This window comes from Diceros bicornis, chromosome 7, assembly GCF_020826845.1.
Source record: "Diceros bicornis minor isolate mBicDic1 chromosome 7, mDicBic1.mat.cur, whole genome shotgun sequence".
NCBI lineage: Eukaryota > Metazoa > Chordata > Mammalia > Perissodactyla > Rhinocerotidae > Diceros > Diceros bicornis.
This window is the reverse complement of record NC_080746.1, coordinates 26,548,874-26,567,018: the sequence shown is the minus strand read 5'-3', so window position 1 is coordinate 26,567,018 and position 18,145 is coordinate 26,548,874.

Sequence of the window (18,145 nt, the reverse complement as noted above, 5' to 3'; positions counted from 1 at the left end):
ACAAGAGATTTATAAGGATGTTTATTAAATCATTATTTATACCAAAGAAAAATAGAAGTAAACTAGAAAACCACCAATAAGAGGTTGGTTAACGGATATATGTGTTGGTTAATGTGTGCATATCCATGTATTAGAATACCATTTAGAAATTAAATTTGACTAGTTTGATAATATTTATTGGTATGGAAACATTTCATGACATATTGTTAAGTCAAGAAAGCAGTTTATAAAATAGTTTGTATAATGTGATTGCTTTTTGTTTAAAAAACCTTTATGTCTGTGTGCTTGTGCATATGTATAGATCCGCACATGCTTGTGTGCACGTGTTCATGTATATGGAAGGATACATCAAGCTATGTTAACAAAAGTCCTTTGGTGCATTAATCATGTTTTTTATTTTCTGTATCTTATGATGTTTTGACATCTTGAGGGGCCTTTCAGACCTGGGGGGAGACTGCTCCTCGCAGGGCTAGCTAATTCCTAAAGATCGAAAACAATTGAGGAGCACAAGTCTCATTTGCAAGCCACCTACCTTCTTCATTTAACTCTCACACACTAAGCCAGTATTTCCCCTGCCCTAAATCAACCCCGGGCCAGGTACCAGACAGCTAGGGACAGCCCTATGCCCCTAAGCCCATCAGAATTATTTAAACTAGCCAATCCTAAGAAGTTTTCTCTGTCCAGCCTTGCCTTTCCTGTGGAAATCCCAATAAAGGCTCAGTGGCCCCTCTTCTTGGGAAATGTCAGTAATAAATTTTTCTTTTAGTGGTATTGGCCTCTCCATGTCTTCAACAGTCATCTCCACAAATTAAAATCCTGTGGGTACAAATGAGGTATCTCATTATGGTGAGATAATGGGTGGTAAGAATTCAGGTTAATTTTACTTTCTTCTTTCCTATATTTTGTGTGTGTGGACATTTAAAAAAGTGTATAGCATCCTGTTTTTTTGGTTCTTTTTTTCTCCTATGGTTTTGATCTCTTCGTTTATTTTAAATATTCTTCTTTTAAGGACTATCTGAGAGCATCTGTTGTTTCGAGAAATCTTATTCCTTTTGCTATTGAGTTTTCTGGCTCACGCATGGTAGGTTGTTTTCTTGTCTGTTGATAACTCTGTGAGCTCATCTTACCTGGATCTTATGGGAGGGAATCTTATGTGGCTTCCTAGAATTGTTTCCCCAAAGAACTATTCCGTTCTAACCCAGTGGTATCACTGCCTGCTATTTCTCATTTGGAAGCATCTCTGACCATGAAGGTGGGGTACATCCAATCACAGGGCAGTATGAGGGCAGGCTGTTGTTGCAAATTCTTTCAGGGATTTAAGATTTCCCCTTTAGAGCACAAGTAGCAACATACAAACTTCCCGTGGTCTTCCGGAGCTGGTGGTCAGCAGTTTTTTTGTTCTCTAGCCTGCACTTTCATCACCTCTTTTCTCACCTTTAGGCTTACATTGTGCTTTTGATCTCTTTTATCTTCACCCAGATCTCTTCATTGTCCTAAGTATCTATTTCCCCGTCATTATGACCTTCCTGTCCTTGACCCCTCTCCATTCAAGTGAGGATCTGAATCCAATTCTTCACCTTGCTTGAGCCCAGGGACTCATCGACCACACTCATTTGGACATTAAATCTCAAGTTTCCTAGCTCCTGAGCATGGCATACTGCTCCAGGACCCAGCATCTCTGCCACAATCACTGTGGTCGCCTTCCCTCACAAACTGGCTGCTGTCTGTCATTTTTAGCTTCGTCTTTGTTTTTCTGGCTCCTGAAAATTTCCTTTACTTTTCTAAGAGCTCAACTTTGTATTTGAAAGGATGTCATATTTTATCACTTTATGAGTTTTGCAATAGGAGTTTTAAAATTTTGTCCTAGAAATGAAAATCTTATATAAATAGGGAGAAAAACAATAAGTTGTTTCATTTTGAAAAACAAAAATGATTTGTCCAACATCATACATTGGCAGAGGCAAGACTTGAGTGTAGGTCTCTGGCTCCAAATCCTTTGTTTTTTTCACTGTATCTACTGACCTATACCCTCTTAAAAAAGAGCACAGTAAGGCAAAGAGGCAATAAGCAGCATATGAGAAGGCAAAAGACCTAGATTCTTTTCAATAAATGTACCAACTGCTTGATGTTGAGCAAGTTTTATTACTCCTCAGATCCTTAGTTTCATTATTGGCAAAATGAGAATAATACCTATTCTGCTTATTGCCAATATTGCCATGAGGATGTCCATAAACAAAAGACTAAAAGTTCTTATGAAATGTTCAGAAAGAAAAAAAACAGCTGTCTTATAAAAGGATGTCTTATGGAGGTGGAGGTGATGTTACAAGTATATTAATCCTTAAATGTTTCATTTATAGCTAACCTTTTATCTTCCATTTTTATCCTTCATCATCAAGATTTCCAATCTCCATATGGTCCTTTCCACCCATTGTCTCCTTGATATTGTGAACACCTGTTTTCCTTCTATCAATTATTCAAACACTTATTAAAACCTTGTCTGCAGATACAGAGAGTTCATAGACCAGGAGGGAAACAGCTGAGCAGACATGCTGACCATGCAATGAAATGAGAGTTAGGTAGAAGTGAGCACAGGGGACTGGAGGGATCCAAGAGAAGAAAACTCCTTTCCATCTCTCCTCCATAAAATAATGTTCATCCTGTGTACTAGGCCTGTGGAGCCTACTTCCAGTTAGGTGAGTGGACGAGCCAGAAAAAACTGACCTATTTTGATAGACGCTGTTTTGCTTTTCTTCAGGACATAAACTTTCTAGAGACAGTGCCCGAGCTTGAAGGAATGATACTCATGGTGGGGATTCAGGCAGCCCAGGCTGGCGGAGGGATGTTTTGGAGCAAGCAGGCTTCTGGTGCATCCTTGGATCACGTCATGTCAGTTAGCTACGTTGACAGATGGCCCAAAGGGACCCCGAATGGACGGCTCAAGCTGAGTTTCTCTTTAGAAGAGCTATCTGACGAGCATTGATAAGATCTATTTTTTCTAGGAGGGCTGGCTTTATGTACAGGTGGGGAAAGCTTTCTTCCATGAAATGCTATTCATATTTTTAATATGTACCCTTAGAGTGGTCTTGTTGGAACAGTATCACATACCAGCATCAAGTGCAAAATCAGTTTTGTTGTGACCTTTTTCAATGGCTTACAGTGCCTCTATCTTTTAGTTCTGAGTTTATCAAAGTTACAGGCTACAGTATATTTGTCCTTCTGAGGAATTTGCTCAAGGAACATAAATCAGGGGTTGGTGGAGAGAGCGGGGGTGGTTGAAAGGGGGCAACTAATCCTAGAATAGGTTAAAAAAGCAAAACACCCAAAGTAGAAATATTAAAAATAGAGAAGCCTTCAGGACCAGATGGTCAGAACTGTGAACAAGCCTGGGGACAAAATTAAATCAACCCTCAGGGAAATATTTTGTCATCTTTTTGGAAAACTCGATGGGCACTCAGGACTGCTAGAAATCTTCCTGTGCCCCCTCCTCCATTTAAAAGCTATAGTAGTGAGAGTTAGCTACAATCTGACCTACTTTCCAGGAAACTTTTTTTGGTCAGAAAGAAAAGAGAAAAAAAACATGAAATGATATGGACACAGTGGGGTGCAGAGATACAAGGGTTGGATTTGCTGTCAAGAAATGTGGACAACAGTCCTGACTCTGTCAATAATAAGACAAAAACTAACATTTATGGAGTGTGAAAGGCACTACATACGTTACCTCATCTAATGCTTACAAAATCCAGACTTGTGGGGCCCTTGTCCTCATCTTACTGGTGTAGATACTCTGAAAGAGGCATACGGGAGAAAACTTCTTTCTACCCTCTTAGGTTCCATAGCCGGTCTAAGAATTAAACTGTCATAAGATAGATTAACAGGAAAAAAACACACAAATTTAATATTTTCACATGTATGTGGGAGTCTTCAGGAGGAAAATGAAGACCCGAGGATGCTTACATACCTTTTTACATAGAGAACGATGAATTATGAGGATGTGAAAAGATAAAGGGGCTTGGGCTAGGGGCAGTAACTTGTGGGACAGTGACTAGGAAATACATGAGGGAAACTAATGGAAGATAACTTATTTTAAGAGATTTGTTCGTGCAAATCCATTCTGGTGTGGACTCGCAGTCTCTGGTGGTAAGAATGTTCTTCTCTTCCTGGTACAGGGAAGGCACCTATCTCATGAGAAATTTTATGACTCGCTTTTGGCTAGAAAGGGGGAGGTCAGAGAGCCCTTCCTGCATCTGCTGCTTCTCAAGTCAATATGTCAAAGTGGCATGTTTTGGGGCGGCATGCTTTAAACCCCTGCAGGGGTTAAGTACCTTGCCTGATATTCTGCAGCTATTAGGGAGCAGAGCCAAGACTTGAACCTGGGTCACATTTTACTCCAAAGAATATGCTTCTAACCATGTGCTGTACTGACTCATCCACCTGACTAACCTTGGGAAAGTCACTTTCTCTCTCAGCCTATTTTCTTTTATAACTTTCAAATGATCCAGCTAGACTTGTCCTGTTAATAAGTAAGTGCATAATTATTGGCTTAATGTTCACCTCTCTCTCAGATTACAGCTGCCACCAGGACAGCGGCTTTATTGGAACTGCCATATTTCCAGCATCAGACACAGGGTCTGACAGGTGATAGACGCCCAGAAAATATTCGCTGAATGAATAAACGAACCGTAGCAAATCTCCTTCTCTCACGTGTTGATCCAACAGCAGCAAAGTCAGATGGGCCTTTTGCACCACTCTCTTCTGCTTCTTGAGGGGCTTGCCAGAGGGGTGGGGACTTACTTGTTTGGTTTCTCTGTGATTCTGCTCTTGGAACCAACACTAATTTCTGTGGGACAATTTCTGTCCCAGACACAGCAACCAATATCGTCGTATATTAAAGTCTCGTTATGCAATTTAAGGAGCAATGGCATCGTCAATGATAAGAACTTAAAAAGCACCCTCTCTCTGCCCTGGCTTGAGCTAGTCATTGTGGGGTTAGAAGTGACACCAACTTCCGCCTGCTCGGGGCCTCAAGGTTGGTGAGGAGAGCAAGAACATGCAGACAAGGCAGTTGTTAAAAATACTATGTGGGAACAAGTGCCGGATTATGTCATGCTGAAGCTAACACTGTGATGGTCCTGAGAAGGGGAGGTCAGCTGTAGCAGTCCTGAAGCTTGGGGGAGAAGGAATAATGGAGGAGGGAGAGAGTAGAGGAAAAGGCTTTGAATAAGTAAAGACAGGGAGGAAGCACAGGCCCTAAAAAGCTTTCCTCCTACCAGAGAAGAGATGGTTGCACACCAATTCCTGGGCTGGCCCCGGGCACGGTAATAATGGCATCAACTTAACATTTATTAAGCATTTTCCACGTGCTGTGCACTATGATAAGTGCTTTTACATGTATTGTGTATTGTATAATGCTCAATATAACCCAAGGAGGGAGGACTGATTGTTATTATTGCTTTCATTTTGTAGATAAGAAAACTAAGGCACAGACTGGTTAACAACATGCCCAAAGGAACACACTTAGTAAGTGGTGGAACCAACATTCAAACCTGAGAATCTACATCACGAAATGTATTCATGGGAGAAGAGGCCTCAACATGGATTTGTGGTGAGGAGTTCCTCAGCTGTCAGAATGGCCCTGTGCCGGGAGAGGCAGTGAGTACGCCCTCACAGCTGAGCTTCTGTGTCTTTTCGTGCGTATTCTGTCTCGGGAAATACAGGGAAAGTGAAAGTCACAAACCAGATGGGGTCCTAGTATGCAGATCAGAATTATGGAAACCCCCAAACCTCAACTAGAATGACTAAATTGAAGTGTGGTTTAGACATGCCTAAACTCATCAGGATAACCTTGGAAACTGTGAGGATTGGAAGAAGAATTGACAAATCCATTTCTCAATAGCTCAGAAAGAGCTAGTCACTAATGTTACAAAATGAGGCTCATATTGCTACAGCCTGTCTCACCTCCGTAGGATGGGAGGTGTGTTTCTTGTGAGAACCAGAAAGCTGGAAAAAGGTGTTTTGGAGAGTCCTGTGCTTCTGGTGAGAAGTTAGCATCATTTGGGACAGGTTAGCACTTCCTCCCAATGAAGGGGGCTGAACACATGATTTATAGGGGTCTCCAGAGTGAAGAGGAAAGTGATCTGGAAGGTCGTGAAGCTGAGGAAAGAGATGAAATGGCTCAATCTACATCCTAGTTTTGCATCGCTCCTTGTAGATGGCTGAAGAATGGTTATGTCTGTGCTTGTCTCGGCAGTGACCTTGCTAATAGCTTTCCCAGAACTATATTGTGAAGCCATTGCAGTTGATGACTTCTGTCTGTTTTTCAAATGGACTCTGAATTAGTGTGCATTAAGATAATAGAAACCTTTTCACATGTGCATGTCTTGTCTCCTTAATTCTATAAATTTCTGGGTGGTAGGTACCGTACCTTAGATTGCTTTTATACTCATTGTGGAATTAATAATTTCCAGAGTTTCTTCTGGTGCTAACGTTCTGTGATTCATTTGCTTCTATCCAGACTTTTAGAGGGTGACTGGAGTTGGAGAGGGAGTGGGGAAAGCTAGGAAATGTGTTCTGATGTAGCAGCTATTGATATAGCAGAGTCTCCTCCACTGGTTATTCACATTATGGATGAATGGTAGGAAACTGTCCTCTGCTTTTTTACTATCTTGAGGATTCAAACTTGTATCTGTTTTTCAAATTTGCTGTTGAGTTTGCTGGCTAGCAAATCTCAAGGCAGTTTGGGGTAGAATTTTTCAGGGACATTTTATAGAATAGATTTATTTTTCTCTATGAATTTTTCTTCAATGCAGAAAACCCAATTCTGAAACATTAGTTAACAAACAAAACATTTTTACTTGTCAACATATGAATTTAAAACTCTGTTGTTTTAATGTTTTCCAGAGAAGATCAATATCTATAGTCACTTTCTTCATGAGCAAAGAAAACGTCTTCCCACTGTCCTAGTCAGTAAAGGAGTTGCTCACTGAAGGCAGGGCTGAGGCTCAGAATTGCAGGGAGTGGGGGAGGAGGGCAGAACTCATAAAGACAAGAGTGACAGCAACTAGAAGGATGTGCAGCTATGACATACAACCATCTACTGGGGCTTTGGGGGAAAAAAAAATAAAATTATAAAAAAAAAAAAAAAAAGAGTGACAAGATTAACTTATTTAGGGGCCGGCCCCATGGCTTAGCCGTTAGGTGTGCGTGCTCTGCTACTGGTCGCCCAGGTTCAGATCCCGGGTGTGCACTGACGCCCCGCTTGTTTGGCCATGCTGAGGCAGCGTCCCACATACAGCAACTAGAAGGATGTGCAACTATGACATACAACTATCTACTGGGGCTTTGGGGAGAAAAAGGGAAAAAAAGGAGGAGGATTGGCAATAGATGTTAGCTCAGAGCCGGTCTTCCTCAGCAAAAAGAGGAGGATTGGCATGGATGTTAGCTCAGGGCTGATCTTCCTCACAAAAAAAAAAAAAAAGATTAACTTATTTATACTGGCTGGATTTCAAGTACTCAAGTTGATGCTCTTGTCCTTGCTTCGAACTGTCCTCACTGCTGCCAAAAGTGTGATAATGGAGATGCGTTGCTTCTTCAAACTTCATGTTCATACGATTTGATTTTTTGTCAACATACTACGTTTTTTTGTGTTTGTCATTTCTGGGAATCTCTCCCCATAGCTATCTTGATCCAGCTAATGAAAGGGTATTTTGTCTGATGATGATCTTCTGTATTAAGAGTTTTTGTGGAAACTGAGGGCCTTTTGGGGGTGACTTCACGATTTTCTTACTCTAAGTTCATTCCTTTGTATTGCTTAGTTGTATTCAGTGGTATGTACTACAATTGTTTTAACCAGTCACCCATTGAAGGACATCTGTGCTGTTTTCAGTTTGGAGTTATTATGGATAAGGCTGCTATCAACATTTGTGGACAGGTTTTTAGGTGAGCGTAAGTTTTCATTTCTCTTGGATAAATGTCTAAGAATGCAATTTCTGGGTTGTATGGTAATTGCATGTTTAGTGTTACAACAGACTGCTAAACTGTTTTCCAGAGTGGTTGTGCTATTTTATATTCCCACCAGCACCATATGGATTTCTCCATGTCCTTACCAGCATGTCGTGTTGTTACTATTTTTTTTTTTTTTTACTTTAGCCATTTTGTATGTGTGTAGAGATATCACATTGTAGTTTTAATTTGCACTTCCCTAATGTCTGATGATACTGAACATCTTTTCATATGCTTGTTTGCTTTCTGTATATCCTCTGGTTGAATGTCCATTTATTTATTTTGCTAATTGACCTTTTGAATATCTTCTTTTATAAAGTTTAATTTCTTTTTGCCTATTTTTTCTGTTGGGTTTTCTGTACTTTTTTTTCTCTTTGGTTTATAGGAGTTTTTTATATTTTATGAATTTAAGCCTTTTTTCAGATACGTGGATTGCAGATATCTTCTCCCATCTGTGAATTACCTTTTTACTCTCTTAATGGTGTCTTGTGATGAATGTGAAATCTTAATTTTAATGTCTGATTTACCAAAATTTTCTTTTATGATTAGCGCTATTTTTGGGGTCCTGTTTAAGAAATCTCTGACTACGTCAAGATCATGAAAATGTTTTCCTAAGTTTTTTGTTGTCACTTTTCTGTTTTCTTGAAGATTATGTCTATGACTGGTGCTATTGCTTCCTTAAATAGTGGGAAGAATTCACCAGAGAAGCCATCTGGGCCTGAGGTTTTCTTTGTGGATAGGTTTTAGAGAAAAGGTGGAATTTTAAAAATAGATATAAAACCATTAAGATTTCCTATTTCTTTTTCTGTCAGCTTTGGTGACTTCTGTGTTTTGAGAAATTTCTATTATTTAAAATTTTGCCGAATTTTTGGTATAAAGTTGTTCATAACAATTTTCATTATTTTTTTGATGTCTGAAAGATCTGAAGTAATGTATCTTTTTCAAATCCATTAATGGTAATTTATGTTTTCTCTTTTTCTTGATCAGAATCGATAGTTTATTAAGTTTATTCATCTTATAAGGGAAGATTTGGGTCTGTTTTCTTGTGTTGTATCTTTGTTTTCTAGTTCAGTGATTTTTCTTATCTTTATTATTCCCTTCCTTGTACTTTGCATATATTTTATTTACTACTCTTTTTTAGATTAGTGTGATGAAGCTTGACAAGAGATTTTCACATATTGAGGTATATGGGGTTACTATTCGGGTTCAAAACTGATTCAGCTTGAACTAAAAAGCCTGACTTATGGCCTATCAAACATACATTGTACATATGCTTACTCATTAAAGAATGCGCTCTCTTAAGGTAAGAATGCATACTTCCTCTCTTGGTAACTCCCCGATTAGCCCCCTCCCCCAACCCCCGCCCCAATCAGGATCATGTTGACCTGCTAATTTGCAACTAAATATCTCTGAAACTTTGACAAAAATGTGTCCTGGGTGTGTTTAATGTATGTTCTTTGTTCTAAAAAGACGTAAGACTGTGCTGAAAACCATGCTTCTCCAGAATGCTTTCTAAGCCCTTTCCTGGTTATAATCCTTACTCTGGTTCAAGTAAACTCACCGTATTTCTCTTATCTATAGAATGGTTATTGACTATTTTGCATCGACAAGCTTAAATTATTGATTTTCTGTCTTTTTTTTTTCTTTTAAACATTTTATTTATTTATTTATTTTCCCTCCAAAGCCCCAGTAGATAGTTGTATGTCATAGCTGCACATCCTTCTAGTTGCTGTATGTGGGATGCGGCCTGAGCATGGCCAGAGAAGCGGTGCGTTGGTGCGCGCCGGGGATCTGAACCCGGGCCACCAGCAGCGGAGCGCGAGCACTTAACCGCTAAGCCACAGGGCCGGCCCTGTCTTTCTTTTATAATATAAAAACATAAAGCTAGTAATTTCTCTCAAAGCACTATGTTCCACAAGTATTTATATTTTATATGTTCTATCTTCATCATCATTCAGTTCAAAAGGTTTTTTATTTTCTTTTCTGATTTCTTCCTTGAGTTATAACTTTTTTCCAAGTATATTGTTTAATTTCCATGCAATTGGATTTTTTTCTGAGTATCTTTTTGTTATTGAATCTAGTTTAATTCCATGTGGCCAGAAAACATGTTCTGAATGATAATCAACTTTTTGAAATGTGTTGAGGCTTTCTTAATGGCAAAATAATACTCTTTGTATAAAGTTAAAACAGCTAGAATTTAAAAAATATGTTTTGTGAATACAGAGAGATGCAATAAAGCTATAAAATAAGAGACATAAAAGAATGATAAATATGAAATTCAAGATGATGGTTACTTTTTGTGCGGGGAGAGAGAATCATGTAAGGAATAGACCACATAGCTGTGATTATATTCTAACTGTATAGTTAGAAGCAGATTTTTGTAGCATTCCTAGTTTCCATTTTGAATTGTAGATTCATGGTACTTATTATATATTTAATGTAACCAATCAGTATATTTATATAAATTGAAGTTATTACTATTAAGAGTTAAACATACAGAAAAGGGCTGAAAATAATATAACATAACTCCCCCCAACACACAGGGTTATTATGTTAACATTTTGCTTTGTTTCAGATCAGATCTTTCTCTATATGTCTTTTAAAGAAATAATATATTACAGGTACTGCTAAAGACTTTTAACATATTCTTTTCTTCCTACTGCACTGGACAGAACTACTACCCAAAAATGGTATGTCTGCTTTCCATGCAAATTTGTATACTTTCACTACATTTGCATATTTTGATAAATTATAACTTCTATTGTTTTAGTGTGCTTCGATTTTTCAAAAATAGTGTCATATTTTGAAACTTGTTGAAGAGGATCTATTTTGTTTCAACTACTGTATAGTAATCCATTATATTTAAAAAATCACAGTTTGTTTATTCATTCCTCAACTTTTTCATTATTATGAATAGTAAATATTCCTTTTCTATGCGTTTTGGGTATATGTATACCTCTGGGCTATGCATCTAGTAGTGGAATTCTAATAGAAATTGTAAGATTGCTCTTCAAAATGATTTTAATAAGTTACATGGTCACCAGCGATGCATGATTAGTAACATTTCTTACATCTTTGCCAGCATGCAATGCTCATTTAAAAAAAAAATTTACAGGGCCGGCTCCGTGGCTTGGCGGTTGAGTGCGCGCGCTCTGATGCTGGCAGCCTGGGTTCGGGTCCCGGGCGCGCCCCAAGGCACCACTTCTCCGTCCAACGCGAGGCCGAGTCCCACGTACAGCAACTGGAAGGATGTGAACCTATGACATACAACTATCTACTGGGGCTTTGGGGGGAAAAAATGAATAAATAAAAAATCTTAAAAAAAAAAAATTTACATTTCCTTGAAATCCAGATAAATTGAACATTTTTTTCAAATGTTTATTGGTTTTCTTCCTGCAATTACATGTCTATATTTTCTGCCTTATTTCTGAGTCCATTTGTCTTTTTATTATTTATTTGGAGTGGTATATATACAAACACATATTGTATAATCTGTATACTAATCCTTTGTAGATTTTATGTATTATAAATATATTCTGCTAGGCTATGTCTTATCCTTATACTTTGTTGATGATGTCTTGTCATTTAAAAGTTTTAACTGTAACATACGTAGATTTATCACTTTACATTTTGTCCTTTTAATGTCTTATTTAATAAATCCTTCCTTACCTACATGTCATGAACATATTTTTCTGTATTTTCCTCTAAAAAATTTTGGATTTTTTTTCACATAAAGATTTTAAATCTGCTTGGGATTTATTTTTACATTCCACATGAGGGAAGACTATATTTTTTTCCTTATTCTTATTGATAAACAGTTTTCTGGTCACCATTTATATGAATAGTCCATCATTTCCTTGGTGTTTTGTAATGTTAGCTCTGTAATATACCACATTTTCATATATACATATGTTTGTTTCTTAGGTGGTTCCAGTGGTTTGGTTATCTTTACATGCAAACAATACAAAACTATAAAAATCATTATAGTCTTATAGTAATTTATACAAGCATGAAAAGTTCCATATTTCTCTTCCTCTTCAAATTTATCTTTGAATTTATCTTGGCCCTTTACTTTTCCAAAAAAGTTTAGGATGAACCTGTCAAGGATTTTCTCAGAAATAAGATAAATTCGAGGGAGAATTACATTCTTAATAGTACAGAGTCTTCTCATTCATGAACATGATATGCTTTTCCATTTATTTATGTTGCCTTTAATGTCTTTTAATAATGTTTTATAATTTTGTTTATAAGGGTATTATATACTTGTTAGAATTATTTCTAGTTACTGTATTGCTTTTGTTTCTATTGTAAAAGAAGGCATTAAAAGGTAAAACAGTAGAAGAATTGGTAGAAACCAATTTCTTTATTGGTTTAAAGAAATGCTATTAGGGCCGGCCCGGTGGCATAGTGGTTAAGTTCACACATTCCGCTCGGGCGCCCCGGCGTTCGCAGGTTCAGATCCTGGACACAGACCAACGCACCACTTGTCAAGCCATGCTGTGGCGGCGTCCCATATAAAGCAGAGGAAAATGGGCATGGATGTTAGCCCAGGGCCAATTTTCCTCAGCAAAAAGAGGAGGATTGGCGCCGGATGTTAGCTCAGGGCTAATTTTCCTCACAAAAAAAAAAAAGAAAAGAAACGCTTTGATTTTTTTTCTTAATCTGTTATGTGAATTCTCCATTCTGTTCTACTGATCTATTGGTCTATTCTTTCATCAATACTACACTGTCTTGATTACTGTAGCTTTATAGTATACTGTAGCTTCAAAGTATAGATTTGAAGTCTGATAATGTCAATCCTCCAACTTTATTTTTCACCTTCAATGTTGAATTGTTATTCTGGATCTTTTGCTTCTCTATATAAACTTTAGAATCAGTGTGTCAATATTTACAAAATAACTTACTGAGATTTTGATTGGAATTGCATTGAATCTATAGATCAAGTTGGGAAGAGCTGACATTTTGACAATATTGAATATTCCCATCCATAAACATAAATATCTCTCTGCTTATTTAGTTCTTTCTTCAGAGTTTTGTAGTTTACCCTATGTAGATCTTGTACATATTTTGTCAGATTTATACCTAAGTATTTCATTTTTGGGGGTGCTAACGTAAATGATAATGCATTTTTAATTTCAAATTCTGCTTGTTCATTGCTGGTATACAGGAAAGCAATTAACTTTTGTATACTAACCTTGTATCCTGCAACTTTGCTATAATTTCTTGTTAGTTCTAGGAGATGTTTTTGTTGTTGTTGATCGTTTCAGATTTTCAACTTAGGCGATCATGTCACCTGAGATCCAAGACAATTTTATATTTTCCTTCCAAATATGTATATCATTTATCTCCTTTTCTTGTCTTATTGCATTAGTTAGAACTTCCAGTACAATATTGAAAAGAAATGATGAGAAGGGACATCCTTGCCCATTCCTGATCTTAGGGGATAGCTTCTAGTTTCTTACCATTAAGTATGATGTTAGCTGTAGGTTTTTTTGTAGATGTTCTTTATCAAGTTATGGAAGTTCCCCTCTAGTCTTAGTTTGCTGAGAATTTTATCATGAATGGGTGTTGGCTTTTGTTCAATGCTTTTTCTGCATCTATTGATATGATCATGTGATTTTTCTTCTTTAGCTTGTTGATGTAATAGATTACACTAATTGATTTTTGAATGGAGCCAGCTTTGCATACCTGGCATAAATCCCACTTGGTTGTGATATTGTGATATTAATTCTTTTTTTTTTTTTTTTTTTTTTTTTTTTAGATTTTATTTATTTTATTTTTTCCCCCCAAAGCCCCAGTAGATAGTTGTATGTCATAGCTGCACATCCTTCTAGTTGCTGTATGTGGGATTCAGCCTCAGGATGGATGGAGAAGTGGTGCCTCGATGCGCACCCGGGATCCGAACCCAGGCCGCCAGCATCGCAGCGCGCGCACTTAGCCACCAAGCCACAGGGCCGGCCCGATATTAATTCTTTTTATACATTGTTTTATTTGATTTCCTAATATTTTGTTGAGGATATTTGCATCTATGTTCATGAAACATATTGGATAGACAGATTGGTCTGTAGGTTTCTTTTCTTGTAATGATCTTTGTCTGTTTTGATATTAAGGTAATGTTGGCCTCACAGAATGAGTTAGGAAGTATTCTTTCTGGTTCTATCTTCTGGAAAGATTGTAGAGAATTGGGATAATATCTTCCTTAAATGTTTGTTAGACTTCACCAGTGAACCCATCTGGCCCCTCCCCACCATGCCTTTTGAAAAATCTGCTTTCTGTCCCTGAAATGTACTTCCTCATCTAATATATCTAGAAAATGACGACTTACCCCTTTTAGAATTTTCTCAGAAAAATTTACTCTATTTCTCTTTCTGTCTCGAAAGCCTCAGATACTGGTCTATGTTCCCTTTTCTGCCACCTTTCATTTTGCCTCCTGAGGTCTTTCTTTTTGGCCTACCCGCTATATGAGGCATAATTTCCAACTCCTTGGTTTCTTTTACCCTGGAAGACATGCCCACAGGTCCTTTTTAGTGCAACAAACTTTATTGCTTATCACTGTGGAGAAAGAATCGGGCAGCAAAAATAATTAAATATGAGATGAATATTTTATGGTTCTTAGACTAATAATCTCTGGCCTATGCTTCTTGCTTTTCTTCTGAGTTCTTAAATATATAAAACAAGATACACTAGGTTCTAGTGTGGTAATAAATAACCCCCAAATATCAGTGGCTTATCACAGCAAGGTTTATAGCTTCCTCATGCTACATTTCCATCGTGGTCACTCAGGGGCCCAGACTAATGAAGCAGCAACCATTTCCAACACTGATGGCTGTGGTGCTGGAGGACAAAAGAACTTGGGGGTGTGGTTGGGGTCTTACTCTTGCCCCTCAAGTGACACATATCTTCCTCTAAAAACTCATTTGCCAAACCTAGTCACGTGGTCTCACAAAATAACAAGGGGATCAGGATATAGTGAAAAACTGGGAATATTTAGGGGAACAGCATTAATGTTCCACAGTGAACAAAATCCTCTTTATATTTCTTAGGGAGAGGCCCACAACTCTAGCCACTGCAACTCTTCTCCATATTTAGGGGAAAAGCAGGCCACCCTCCTTCTTCTCTTCACAGTATGAAACACGCTTGCTGAGTATAGCTGGGTAAAACTACACACGTGTTCATGTTTTATAAAAACAATTTTCACCTCTAAGAATATTAGAGGGAGAGTGTCTATTTCAGGGATCTCTGATTCACACAGAAATGGTTTCTTTTATGCATTTGGATTCTAGTCCTAGCTCTAACTGGCTCTGTAATCTAGAATTAATAATAATAATAATTAATAGTCATAATAATGATGAAACCTGAAAATAAGAACATTTCAAACATGTTCTAAGAAGTCTACATGCATTAATTCATGTAATTCTCACAACAAACCTCTGAAGCAGTTTTAGTAGCCCCATTTTACAAATGAGGGAAATAAAGCACCAGAGAGTTAGGAACCTTGCCCAAGGCCCCACAGCTGGTAAGCCAAGGAGTTGGATTTCTAGTTTGAACAGTCTGACTCAACAACTAAGTCTAGCTTTCTGTCCTCTAGTTTCTTAACCATGCTACTTGAGATGCTCATTTTATTTTATTTTGTTTTGATGTTGTGACAACTTCCTTTGTCTACACTGGTACTCATCATATGTACTAGAATGCAAAAAATGGCCATGTGAGTCAGTGACAAGCTTTACTGATTTTTCCCTCCTTGCTCTCAAATGTATTATCTCTTAGTCTATTTTTAGGTGTTTTGAACTGTTTGATAATCTTAGCTACATTGAACTAATGGCACTGATAAAATATCATTGGCCATGACACTGACTCTGCTAATATCCTAAAATACATCATCTGCTTCATTTTCCATTGTAACAGCCATGGTTCAGTCAGAGAGAAAGACCCATTTAGACATTTCACACAGAGGGAATTTAGTAAAAGGAAGTGGTTAGATGTGGGAGAGGGGAAAAATCAAATAGGAAATGGTGAGGAAATCACAGAGTAGCAATAGCAGAAAGCCACTACTGCCCTTAGGGCTGGAAACACAATGAGAGCAACTTTGTTTCCAGAGTCTAGAAGGCAGGACCATTTAGTGAGAGGTAGACCATAATTAAGCACTCCTGAGGACCTGGGATCACAGAAGGAGGGAGTAGCTGTCTATGGGGGAAAAGCAGCCTTCTGCTAAAGATGCTACCCAAGGCAGACAAGAGAGCAAAAAATATCCTCGCTTCTCTCCATCTCTTCTCCCCAGTAGTCAACTGGTTTCTACCCTTGGCCAAAATTTTCCAGATACCAATTGACAAAGAAGCTTAAGATATGTAGTTCCTTGCCATACAGTAGAGACCAGGGTCAGGGCAGATAATGGATTTCAGAACAAATAAACAAATGATTGGCACACTGACCATCTCTGTAATTCTCTCTGAAAGAAGGATAAATTTTGTATAGTACAGTCAGTACCATTAAAAAGTCATTTCTCTCAGGCCCGGCCCTGTGGTGTAGTGGTTAAAGTTCAGCGTGCTCTGCTTTGGCGGCCTTGGTTCATGGGTTTGGATCCCTGGTGTGGACCTACACTGCTCATTAGCCATGCTATGACAGTGACTCACATACAAAAAAATAGAGGAAGATTGGCATGGGTGTTAGCTCAGGGCTAATCTTCCTCAAGGAAAAAAAGAGGTAGATTGGCAACAGATGTTAGCACAGGGTGAATCTTCCTCAGCTAAAAAAAAAAAAAAGTAATTTCTCTTTTAAATGTATGTTGTGTGATACAATCAGCTTGAATGAATTTTTCACTTTTAAAGTGAATGATTTGATATCATATAGGCACAGTCATACTCAATAAGTTTTACTAATTATTAAGGGATTATAATTCCACATAGCAGATGAAAGCTAATCATTTATAGGCTATCGTATATAATTACATGCTCCTTTCCACCTTCCACCCCTCTTCCCATTCTAGTTGCCTGAAATTGCAATATTTTATCTCAGGATTACTCACTGTGTTCTCCAGTGAAGGCCCAGGAATAATAGTTTTCAATCAACGTGTGGGATTATGATCCTTAAGGGCAAAGTGGAGATCTATGACTGTGTCTATGTGACATAAATTTACCTTGTTATAAAAGGAGAACAAAGTCTACTAAACTGGTCATGGTGAGTCATATAGAACGACACTTCCCATACTGTGTTTCATGCACAAATCACGTAAGATGCTCTGAGGAAAAAAACAAACTGTAGTAAAGTAAATTTGAGAAAAGCTCATAATTTATCCCCATTTAGGAAAGTCACACTATCTAATAAGGGATTGGTGACAAAAAAAAATTGTTTAATCCAGCATTCCAAAATTAACATGTTTTAAAAGAAGAGTCAGACTCCTGCTGTCATCTAAGTGAGAGGTGGTAGATGACTGAAGTAGGGCTATAATCACAGGCATGATATGATAGAGGATGTGACAATGAGGACATTGAATCGATGGGGATTGCTGTCAAATTGGACTGGGAGTGGTGTTAAGTTGAAGAGAGAAATCAAGAGAAGCCAATGTTTTCAATGATCAAAAGAACAGTTGTGTCCATAACACACATGAGGATGTATAAGGCAGTGTGTTGAAGCATCATTTGCAGTAGTGAAAATCTGAAAGCACAGAAAAGTTCATATATGGTAATAATTGAACTATATATATTGAATATCATATTGCATGTAATAATATATAATATATTGAATATACTGAAATATATGTGTATATATATATACACATGCGCTCATACATATAGGATTATTATACCCCTATTAACAAGAACCTCGGGGCCAGCCCAGTGGCATAGCGGTTGAGTTTGCATGCTCCGCTTCAGTGGCCAGGGGTTCGCAGGTTCAGATCCCTGGCATGGACCTACAGACTGCTCATCAAGCTGTGCTGTGGCATCATCTCATATACAAAATAGAGGAAGATGGGCATGGTTGTTAGCTCAGGGCCAATCTTCCTCACCAAAATGAAAAAAAAAAGAAAAAAGAGTAGCCTCTATACTAATAGACTTGGAAGAATTCATATCATGTTCAGTGACAAAAACATGTAGAATATGACCAAATTTTAGTAAAAAAAAAAGAGATAAAATATGAGAATGTAAAAAGT